This window comes from Urocitellus parryii, chromosome 8 (assembly GCF_045843805.1).
Source record: "Urocitellus parryii isolate mUroPar1 chromosome 8, mUroPar1.hap1, whole genome shotgun sequence".
Taxonomy (NCBI): Eukaryota; Metazoa; Chordata; class Mammalia; order Rodentia; family Sciuridae; genus Urocitellus; species Urocitellus parryii.
In genome coordinates, this window is record NC_135538.1 from 133,179,673 (window position 1) to 133,192,353 (window position 12,681).

Consider the following 12,681-nt stretch of genomic DNA (forward strand, 5'->3'; position numbering starts at 1 on the left):
AGGGGGAACTAGTTTTGAACTGGACACTGGAGATTTTAAAAGCACAGAGAAGAGGTAAGGGAGAAGTCATGCTGTGATCCCTGAGAAGAGAGGAGAGGTGAGAAAATAGGGCCAGTAGGTGGGAGTGGTGTTGGAGCATGAAAACCCACTATGGTGAGGGCCAGGACCAGCTAGGGTCAGGAAACAGGTAAGCAGAGAAGCCAGGACACTGTGCAGCACATTTGTCTTCTTGGAATCCTGCTAACCTTCTCTGTGACCATCCCCAAGCAAGGTCCAGCAGCACAACTGACCCCTATGATCTCCCAAGAAGCTGTTTCTCTAAACACAGAAATGACACTGCCTTTTGGGATTCTCTTTTCTCATCTCTGGCATCCCTTCTCCCAGTGGTGGCCTGAGGTTTCTTACACTTGCATAACTTAGTCCACTGTCACTTCAGCCCCTGCACACAGAAGTCCTCACCTCCCACATCCCACACAGTCTCTCCCTCAGTTCTCAGTGTTGCTAGCCTGGTGCTGACTTCTGAATCACAGGACCAGGATCTACAGCTGTGCCTCTCTCAGGTCCACTCTGGGGCCTCTGCACTCCCAGAAACCTTTATTAGGCCTGTTTAGCTGTGGGAATTCCTACCTTCCAATCAACAAGTCACTGCCCCAGGGAAGAAATTCAGTATGAACTGGGTCATGACAGGGGATAGGGTCTCCTCCCTGTCCAGGGATGGGTCACTAATCCCCCTGTTCTTGTTCCCCTAGCCTGGCCTCTGCAACCCACTGGTTTGCACTGGAACACCAAGGGAGACACTGGGGTGGAGTTGGGCACAGCATGTTTTCTAGAGGATTCTGAAAGTGAAAGTACTCTAAAACTGACAACCAAAGGCAGGCTGCAAAGTCCCCTGGGAAAAACACAACGAGGACTGGGGAAGGACACAAAACTTACAAATCTGGGCTTCCCTATTGACAGAAAGCAAAGACAGAATGACAGGCTCAGGTTTTAGGGGAGGAAAATCCTATAGGAATGTGTCCCTTTCCCTTAAATGCTGTTGGTGGAAACGTAAATTAGCTCCATCACTATGGAAAATAGTAAGAAGTTTCCACAGGAACTAAAGGTAGTGCTACCTAACACATGATCCAGTTATACCACTCTTCTCTGTGTACATGTGAAGGAAACAAAGTCAGCATAGTACAGAGACAGCTGCATACCCATGTCTGTCCCTGCACAGTTCACAAGCCAAATTATGGAATTAGCCTAGGTGCTCATTAGGAGATAAATTGATCAAAATAAAAAATTTGGTAAGTATATATTTATAATAGAGTTTTATTTAGCCATAAAAAGGAAGGAAATGGGATTTGCAGGGAAATTGATGAAACATGAAAACTTCATGTTAAGCAAAATAAATCTCAGGAAAACAAGTATCTAATGTTTTCTTTCATATGTGGAATCTAGGGAATAATACAAAGTGACATGAAAGTTGAAGATGGACTAATTAGGAAGGTAATGGAGGGAATTGTACAAGGGGGCGATAAGAGGGTTTTACAGGTAGGGTAGATTCAATTAGAGCACTTTATATGCATGCATGAAATTGCTACAATTACACAACTTTTTGTATAATTACTGTGCACTCATAATTATTTTTAAAAAATTTTAAAAATGTTGTTTCCAGAAAACAGATGTGAGGAGAGTATCCAACATGGCAGTGGGTGCAGAGAGATCAATTCTCTGACCTCTTCAGCTTCACGGGCAAAGGGAGTCTTAAACCGTCTGAATGCTGTTTTCTCAGGATCACTAGGCAATGCTGGGCTGATGTGGACCTGGGATGAACAGACTGTGCCCCTGAAAACACACACTGAGCTTGGAGCGGGTGAATTCAGGCTCCTGTATGCAGTTTCTGGCTGATGGACTGCGTCTGGCAGCCAAACAGCCATGACTCAGAAACAACTCGTTGGCTCCTCAGTGAAACTTTTGAGGTTAATACCAACCGAGCCTTCATAGGCAGTGGCCACAGGATTGAGACGGGGCTTGGGAGAGCCGGTCCGGACCCACCCATTGCATGGGACACCCGGCAAAGGGAGCACACGGCTGCCATTCACATGGGACATCACCATGGCAGAGAACTGATGTCACTAGAATGCGGTGGAGGATATAACTTCATTGAAACCAGCAGCTGCAGGTGTGTATCCCCCTTGCCCTTCCTCTCCACACAGTGTGGAAACTTCAAAGGCCCCTCCCAGCTCTCCTGTGAGTGCGATAGTCAGACTGAGGGAGTCAGGAGCTGCGTCGGAGCTCGGGACCCGGCTTCCGCTCCCACCAGTGCTGATAACTGAGGTCTCTTGCACCAGCTCCCAGGAGTGTGCCTACTGGAGGGCAGGCAAAATATGCTGATGGTTCTCAGTCCCATGCTCCACAACCTTAGGGTCTGGGGGAATGGCAAGCAGGGAGAGAGTGCCCAGCCATTCAAGAAAATAGGGCTCCCGGGATCAGGAGACCCTGCGTGTAGCCAGTATTGTGGTGAGCGTCACCAGTGAGCCAGGCCTGGCTGGACGAAAAGTGGGGAAATGACTAGACACAAGAAATGGCCCTAGACACTCAGGATTGGAGAGCCGCCCAGTGGGGGAGGAGAAGCCGCTTCACAGTGATTGGTTCCTGTGTATTGAGAGGAGAAGCTTGGCCTGGTGGGCACAGCGCCACCTAGTGGAAGAGAAGTTAATTGAAATCTAAGACTGCATTTTAAAATTTTCTTTTTATATATTATTTTTAAATTTTTTTAAACTTATTTTTGTGTCTTTTCATTTCTTTTCAATTTCTTTATTCCCCCTTTCTTGAATTCTACCTGTTTACTCTTATTCTCTTTAGTGACATCTTCCCTCCCCTTCTAATACGTTTCCTCCCAAGTACCAGGAAGCTTTTTATGTGTAAGTTACTAAATGTGTATAGGTAAATGTTCCGAGGCATTATATAGTGCTACCAATTCCATAGCTACCCCCAAATACTCCAGACCATTCTCCTGTTAATATCCCTTGTTAGTAGAGAGTAGAGTAATCTTCCAAGGTTGCCAAGATATACCGACCTCAATACCATCACATCGCTTGACCTAAACATAAGTCCCAAGACCAAACCGGAGACCAGTATATGCCATCAGAATCCGTACACAGTTTAGGAAACGAACGAATCTGCATTAAAGTGCAACAAAATTAATCATCTCTAGTCATAGTATCCCATCACAAGAGAGAGACTCTAGAGATACATAAAACCAAATAAATTTATAGGAGTAAACAGTAACTCAGCACTCAAACAGAACCAGAAGTAATATGAGCAGCATGAAAAAGCAAGGAAGAAAAGGAGTACAAACAATGCAGGACAGCCTAAATATACAGGAGGACCTAGAGGCATCTGAGAAATGATCAAATAAAGAAGTCAAGGAATACCTTATATAGATGGAATGGAATCTTAAAGAGGATATGAGACAGCAAATTCAAACAATGAAAGAACACATTGAAAATGAATTACATGAACAGATAAAAGAAGCAAATAAGCAACTTTACCAGGAGATAGAGATTATTAAAAAATCAAACAATAATCCTACAAATGAAGGAAACTAAACCCAAGTAAAAACTCAAATGAGAGTATCACTAACACAGTGGAGCAGGTAGAAGCCAGAACGTCAGACAAAGAAGACAAAATATATCATCTTGAAAAGAGTCTAGCCCAGCAGAATACATCAGACACTAGAATGGCAATAGGTAAATCAATGGAAGTGTAACTGATGTGATACAGCAATCTGTATACGGGGTAAAAATGTGAGTTCATAACCCACTTGAATCAAACTGTGAAATATGAAATATTAAGAGCTGTGTAATGTTTTGAACTACCAACAATAAAAAAAAAAGAAAAGAGTCTGGCCAACTCAGAAAGGCTGGTAAGAAACCACGAGAAAAACATCCAAGAGATATGGGATAACAACTTAAAAGTCATTGGGATAGAGGAAGATATAGAGGTCCAAACCAAGGGAATGAACAATCTGTTGAATGAAATAATTTTAGAAAACTTTCCAGATATAAAATAGGAAATGGATGTACAAATTTTAGATGCATACAGGACACCCAGCATACAAAATCACAGTAGACCAACAGCAAGACACATTGTTATGATGATATCCAATATACAGAACAAAGAGAAAATATTAAAAGCTACAAGAGAAAGGAGGCAGATTATATTCAGGGGTAAACCAATAAGGTTAATGGCGGATTTTTCATCGCAGACGCTGAAAGCGAGAAGATCCTGGAAAAACGTATTTCAAACACTGAGAGACAATGGATGCCAACCAAGAATTTTGTATCCAGCAAAATTAAGCTTCAGGTATGACAATGAAATAAAAATCTTTCATGATAAACAAAAGTTAAAAGAATTTGCAGCCAGAAAACCAGCATTGCAAAGCATCTTGAGCAAAACACTACACGAGGAAGAAATGAAAAACAATAACCAAAACCAACAGTGGGAAGTACCTCAGTAAAGTGAGAGTTGTGGGTGAGCTACTCACGGAGAAATAAACGAAATTTTAAAAAAAGATAAATAATCAAACATGACTGGAAGTACAAACCATGTATCAATAATAACCCTAAACTTTAATGGCTTAAACTCACCAATAAAGTGACATAGGCTGGTAATATGGATTAAAAAACAAATCCAACAATATGCTGCCTTCAAGAGAAAGGAAAAGACATACACAAACTGAAGGTGAAAGGTTGGGAAAAATCATACCACGCACACGGTCCTCAGAAGCAACAGGGGTGGCCATCCTCATATCAAATAAAATCAATTTCAAGACTAAGTTAATCAAAAGGGATAAGGAAGGACATTATATACTGTTAAAAGGAACCATTCACCAACAAGACATAACAATTATCAATATTTATGCATCAAATAATGTTGCTTCGATGTTCATAAAACAAACTCTCCTCAAGTTGAAGAATCAAATAGACCACAACACAATAACTATGGGTGACTTCAACACACCTCTCTCACCATGGGACAGATCCTCCAAATAAAAGTTGAATAAAGAAACTATAGAACTCAATAACACAATCAATAACCTAGACTTAACTGACATAAATAGAATATATCAACCATCATCAAGTGGATATACTTTTTTCTCAGTAGCACATGGATCCTTCTCAAAAATAGACCATATATTATGCCATAGGGCAACCCTTAGTAAATATAAAGGTGTAGACATAATACCATGCATTTTACCTGATCATAATGGAATGAAACAGGAAATCAATGATAAAAGAAGGAAGGAAAAATCCTACATCACTTGGAAAATGAACAATATGTTACTGAATGATCAATGGGTTACAAAAGACATAAAGGAGGAAATAAAAAAATTCTTGGAGATAAATGAAAATACAGACACAACATATCGGAATCAATGGAACACAATGAAAGCAGTATTTTAAAATTTATTTTTAATTTATTTTTTTATCCTATAAGTATAGTTTATTATCTCAAATTAACTCACGTTGTTATATTAGAAGTTATATTTCTGCATAACAATCAGACAACAATTATAAAGTTTTACAAGGACAATACAAAATGTAATTGACAAGAGCAAGAACATATTTAGTTTGCATAATAGCTATGAATCAAGAAACATAATTTTTATAGTCCCCAACCTTTAGTTGCTACATATTATATTCACTGTTTGAGATCACAGTAATCTTTACAACAAGAAAAAAATCTATCTATGAAAGCAGTTTTAAGAGGGAAATTCATTGCCTGGAGTCCATACCTCAAAAAAAGAAAAAACAAAAAAATAAATGAGCTCACACTTCATCTCAAAGCCCTAGAAAATGAAGAGCAAAACAACAGCAAATGTAGCAGAAGGCAAGGAATAATTAAAATCAGAGTGGAAATCAACGAAATTGAAACAAAAGAAAGTATGGAAAAAATTGACAAAACTAAAAGTTGGTTCTTCGAAAAAATAAATAAGATCAACAGACCCTTAGCCAAGCTAATGAAGAGAAGAAGAGAGAGAACTCAAATTACTAACATACGGCATGAAAAAGGCCATATCACAACAGATGCTATAGAAATACAGAAGATAATTAGAAATTATTTTGAAAACCTACATTCCAATAAATTAGAAGATAGTGAAGACATCGATGAATTTCTTAAATAATATGAGTTGCCCGGATCGAGTCAGGAGGATACATACAATTTAAACAGACCAATATCAGTGGATAAAATAAAAAAAGCAATCAAAAGACTACCAACCAAGAAAAGCCCAGGACCTGATGGGTATACAGCGGAGTTTTATGAAACCTTTAAAGAAGAATTAATACCAATACTTTTCAAGTTATTTCAGGAAATAGAAAAAGAGGGAACTCTTCCAATTTCATTCTATGAGGCCAACATCACCCTGATTCCGAAACCAGTCAAAGACACTTTAAAGAAAGAAAACTACAGACCAATATCTCTAATGAAACTGGATACAAAAATCCTCAATAAAATTCTGGCAAATTTGATAAAAAATATCAAAAAAATTGTGCACCATGATCAACTAGGATTCATCCCTGGGATGCAAGGTGGGTTCAATATATGGAAATCAATAAATGTTATTGACTACATCAGTAGACTTAAAGATAAGAACCATATGATCATCTTGATAGACGCAGAAAAAGCATTTGACAAAGTACAGCATCCCTTTATGTTCAAAACACTAGAAAATCTAGGGATAACAGGAACTTACCTCAACATTGTAAAAGCTATCTATGCTAAGCCTCAGGCTAGCATCATTCTGAATGAGAAAAATTGAAGGCTTTTCCTCTAAAATCTGGAACAATACAGGGATGCCCTCTATCACCACTTCTATTCAATATAGTTCTTGAAATACTGGCCAGAGCAATTAGACAGATGAAAGAAATTAAAGGCATAAAGATAGGAAAAGAAGAACTTAAATGATCACTATTTGCAGCTGACATGATCTTATACCTAGAAGACCCAAAAGGGTCTACAAAGAAACTACTAGAGCTAAAAAATGAATTCAGCAAAGTGGCAGGATATAAAACCAACATGCATAAATCAAAGGCAATCCTGTATATCAGTGACAAATCTTCTGAAATGGAAATGAGGAAAACCACCCCATTCATAATATCCTCAAAAAAATAAATAAATAAAATACTTGGCAATCAACCTAACAAAAGAGGTGAAAGATCTATACAATGAAAACTACAGAACCCTAAATAGAGAAATAGAAGAAGATCTTAAAAGATGAAAAATATACCCTATTCATGGATAGGCAGAACTAACATCATCAAAATGGCGACATTACCAAAAGTTCTCTATAGGTTTAATACAATGCCAATCAAAATCCCGATGGAATTTCTTGTAGATATAGATAAAGCAATCATGAAATTCATATGGAAAAATAAAAGACCCAGAATAGCAAAAGCAATTCTAAGCAGGAAGTGAATCATGCAGTATATCGATACCAGACTTCAAACTATACTGCAGAGTAATAGTAACAAAAACAGCATGGTACTGATACCAAAACAGGCAGGTTGACCAATGGTACAGAATAGAGGACACAGAGACCAATCCACAAAATTACAGTTATCTTATATTTGACAAAGGGGCTAAAATCATGCAATGGAGAAAGGACAGCATCTTCAACAAATGGTGCTGGGAAAACTGGAAATCCATATGCAACAAAATGAATCTGAATCCCTTTCCCTTGCCATGGACAAAAGTTAATTCAAAATGGATCAAGGAGCTTGATATCAAAACAGAGACTCTGCATCTGATAGAAGAAAAAGTTGGCTCCAATCTACATATTGTGGGGTCGGGCTCCAAATTCCTTCATAGGACACCCATAGCACAAGAGTTTGAAACAAGAATCAACAAATGGGAGTTACTCAAAGTAAAAAGTTTTTTTCTCAGCAAGAGAAAAAATAAGAGAGGTAAATAGGGAGCCTATATCCTGGGAACAAATTTTTACTCCTCACACTTCAGATAGAGCCCTAATATTCAGAGTATACAAAGAACTCAAAAAATTAAACAATAAGAAATCACATAACCCATTCAACAAATGGGCCAAGGACCTGAACAGACACTTCTCAGAGGAGGACATACAATCAGTCAACAAGTACATGAAAAAATGCTCACCATCTCTAGCAATCAGAGAAATGCAAATCAAAACCACCCTAAGATACCATCTCACTCCAGTAAGATTGGCAGCCATTATGAAGTCAAACAACAACAAGTGCTGGCGAGGATGTGGGGGAAAGGGTCCACTTGTACATTGCTGGTGGGACTGCAAATTAGTGCAGCCAATTTGGAAAGCAGTATGGAGATTCCTGGGAAAGCTGGGAATTAAATACCGTTTGACCCAGCTATTCCCCTTCTTGGACTATTCCCTAAAGACCTTAAAAGAGCGTACTATAGGGATACTGCTACATTGATGTTCATAGCAGCACAATTCACAATAGCTAGACTGTGGAACCAACCAAGATGCCCTTCAATAGATGAATGGATAAAAAATGTGGCATTTATACACAATGAAGTATTACTATGCACTATAAAATGACAAAATCATGGAATTTGCAGGGAAATGGATGGCACTACAGCAGATTATGCTAAGTGAAGCTAGCCAATTCCTAAAAAGCAAATGCCAAATGTCATCTTTGATATAAGGAGAGCAACCAGGAACAGAATAGGGAGGAAGAGCATGACCAGAAGATCTCCATTAAACAGGGACGAGAGGGGGGAGGGAAAGAGAGAGAGAAGGGAAATTGCATGGTAAAGGAAGGAGACCGTCATTGTTACACAAAATTACATATAAGAGGAAGTGAGGGGAAAGGGGAAAAAAACAAGAGAGTGAAATGAATTGCAGTAGATGGGGTAGAGAGAGAAGATGGGAGGAGAGGGGAGGGAAGGGGAGGGGGGATAGTAGAGGATAGGAAGGGCAGCAGAATACAACACACACTAGTATGGCAGTATGTAAAAAGTGGTTCGTAACCAATGTGATTCTGCAATCTGTATACGGGGTAAAAATGGGAGTTCATAATCCGCTTGAATCAAATGTATGAAAAATGATATGTCAAAAGCTTTGTAATGTTTTGAACAACTAATAATAAAAAAATGTTGTTTCCAAGGGCTGTGTATATAGCTTAGTTGTAATGTGCTTGCCTCATATGCACAAGACCCTGGCTTAATCCCCAGCATCACAAAAATAAAAATACTAACTTTGTTTTCCAGTTTCTCCACTCATTATTACCAGTGCATCACCCTCATAGAGAACACAGTGTCATAAATCTGAGCAGTTGATGCAATTTTTGTATAGACATATTTTCTTGAATTCATCTTTAATATAGACCTAACTGTAAAATTTCTTGTTCATATGATAACTCTGTATTTACTTTTGGTGGAACTACCAAACTAATTTGCAAAGCTACTGCACAAATTTAAATGACCACTAGCAATGAGAGTTTCAGTTTCTCCATATCTATTATCTGATTGTTGCTATTCTAGTGGACATGATAAGATGTTTCACTAAAGCTTTCACAATTGTGTTTCCCTGATTTGTCAAGATGTGGAGCTTCTTCTCATGTGCTTATTGGTCTATTAAATATCTTTCTCAATGAAATGCCCATGCAAATGCTTTTGCCTAGTTTTAAGTTGGGTTAGTATTTATTTTACTGTTGAGTTTTTGAACACCAAATTTTTAACTACATGAGTTCTGGTTACTTCCTCATCTCTGTGTGAGTTCTAAATTTTCCCAAGGTTAAAATATTTATCCACTATGTAACATGTCAGGTGACCGTACCATCTCTGTGAGACAGAGACTGATAGATTCATCTTTTCCTGACTCATGCACTTGGGATGCCCTTCCTAGATTGGGTGTCTCTTTTTCTACCAACTTTACATGTTAAGGAAACTACTTCTTTCACATTTCCTATTTAAGATCCCTTAACTGGACTTGAAATAACTAGATTTGGTAGATTAACTGCAGACTCTTTCTCTAGATTGAGCAGTTCTACAGACTATAAATACACTTCTTCTGGGTTCAAACCTCATTTGTTTCTTTTTCAGAGAATAACATGTTCTAATTGTGTCCCCTGAGATTGATGATGGCTTGATGTCTGAACCATTTAGATATTCTGCACCAATTGTACTGAGTACTATGTCTTAGTCCAACTTCTGTTGCTAATAATACAAAAACATACTGTGTTTGTTATGAAAAAAAGAGGGTTATACTTTGGGTCATATCTGATAAGGGGTCAAGTGTTCTTATCTGGTTATGATGTACTTGCTGGCAGAGTCCCAGTGCAATGGAAAACATCACAGAAATAGCACAATATATATGATGCATTGATTTTTGGCCAAGTTTTAATTGCAATTTAGGGGAGAAAGAATGTTCTTTTCTCATATGTAAGTACTAAATATATATAACTACTAAATCTAATAATAATATTTTTATATATAATAATAAAAATACAATGAGAAAACAAAAAGATCTGATAATTGGAATTCAGTAAAATTATCAAAGAAGGAACCTGAAAGGCCAATGCCTACCTCATTTTGAGGCACTTAAACTCCTCCTCCCTTTGCGTGTGTATACTGCTCTATTGTTTGCTTCCTTTGAATAAATCTTCCTGCTTTCCTAAATCATTTTCTACTTGTTTGTCTTTTGATGCATCCTGAAATTTCTTTCTGTGGTGTAAAAAGTCAAGAACCTGCCTGAGCTGAGTTGAGGTCCCCTTCTCCCCGATGGGGATATCCTTAGGGCTTATCCTGTGAGAGTTGCATGATTTCTGTGTGAGCCAAAGAAGGTTGGACAAAGCAATTGCAAAGAAGGAATGTTTTGAGTGTAATAAATATACTCATTATCTTGATGGTGGTGAGGGTTTTATGGAGAATGCAATGTTGAATTTTGTGAAATTAGACATTTAAGTGTTTATCATGTCAATTATACCTTAATAAAATTTTAAGAACATGTTTTAAAAATTAGAGAAGAAAATGAATTAAAAACTTTTTTACAAGCTTTGTGGTTCTGTGGATTTATTTCTGCCAAATCTACTTGGCTGTCTTCTCTAAGTGCTTGAAATGTGTGTCCCCTAAAATGAATGTGGTCTAAGGGGGAACATGCTCTAGCTTGGTACATTTTGAGTGAGAGCTGTATTATGAATGGCTTGTTTAACAGGATGTGAACTGTGAGTCCAAAGTAAGAGCCAGGAGCAGACACTGCAGAACAGTTCAGGAAAAATGTCAGGCCGCTATTAATAGTGTAAATGGTAGTGTCCATGGGAGTGAAAATTGGTAAAACATTTTGGAGACCAGCTTGGGAGAAGCTTCAAAATGTACCAAATTTTTATCTCCACAACACCATTTTCAAGAATATTGTTTTAAAAATGGAAAGGATATGAGAAAATATTTAGAATATTAATAATGGTCTAGCACCTAACACATTGTAATTAAGTTTTCTATAAGTAATTTATAGATGGTGAAAAATTAGGAAGAACAGAGAGCAAAGTGGGAGGAGCCATGAGGAGAGCTAGGATGTCCACTGCTCCCACTTGTCCTTCCTGCTGCCTGTGCCAGAGACTTCAAACATGTGCCAGCAATTTGTTAAAACAAAATGTTGGTAGGAAGTTCCAGGTGTGCAGAGCCATGACTCACTCAAGGGTATCCAGAAGGCATGTCAGAAACTGGCACTAATGTGGCATCCAGATAAAAACCCTGGGAATAAATAGGACCTAGAGAGAAAATTCCAACAAGTGGCTGAGACACATGAGGAATTTTTCAGATGCTAAAAATGAGACATGTATGTCAAATGTGGCAAAGAAGGACATGGTGGAAATCATTTTAATAGTTCATTTGAACTTGAATTTATAGTTGGAATCCAGATGATGACTTCAGGCAATATTTTGGTGGAAGGGACCCATTTTTGTTATATTCATTTGAAGGCCATTTGAGAATTTAGGAGGAAACAAAAAGGCTGCCTTGGAAAACAGAGACCACGTTGTGGCTGTTTTTTTCTCTGCTTTTAGGGGATTAACACCATTTGTACATGGGTTTTTATGGATATGATACAGCCTATATTTCACTTGGCTCTCTAGGTCAGGGGGGCCTCATTCATTTGCTTCCATGTCACTTGGAGGCATGGGATGGGCAACTTTAAATTCATATAAACTCCTGAAAAACTAATAAATGATATGATAATCACCACAAAGAGATTTGTAAAGAATGATGAAGAAAAAGTAGAAGTTAGAGAAGACAGCCAGTTCCTAATGAGCATTGAGAAGGAGTAGCGGCTATGCTAGGATAACAGGTAGTTCATATGCACTAACAGAATGTGGAACTATCACCAGCACCATTTGAGGATTAACAGGAACTCTTTTTGGAAGATGTTGTTACAGGACACTGGCTTGCTGAGAAGCTGATGCAGTCTCAGAGTCCCCTCTTCAAACCCCAACCCTTACAATTGTGCCAGAAAGATTTCAGACATGTCTCTCAGAGTAACAGGTGTGAGTTCATTAGAAGGAACAGAAAAAGGGAAAAGAAGACACTCTTTCTTGTGAAGGGGGTCCTCTCAAGGATTGAGGATGGCACTCTTCTCTTGCCCTACAGTTGTTTGGGGGGTATCCCAGGGAAGTTTATAGAAAGTTCTACCCAGGTCCACCTCTTGAG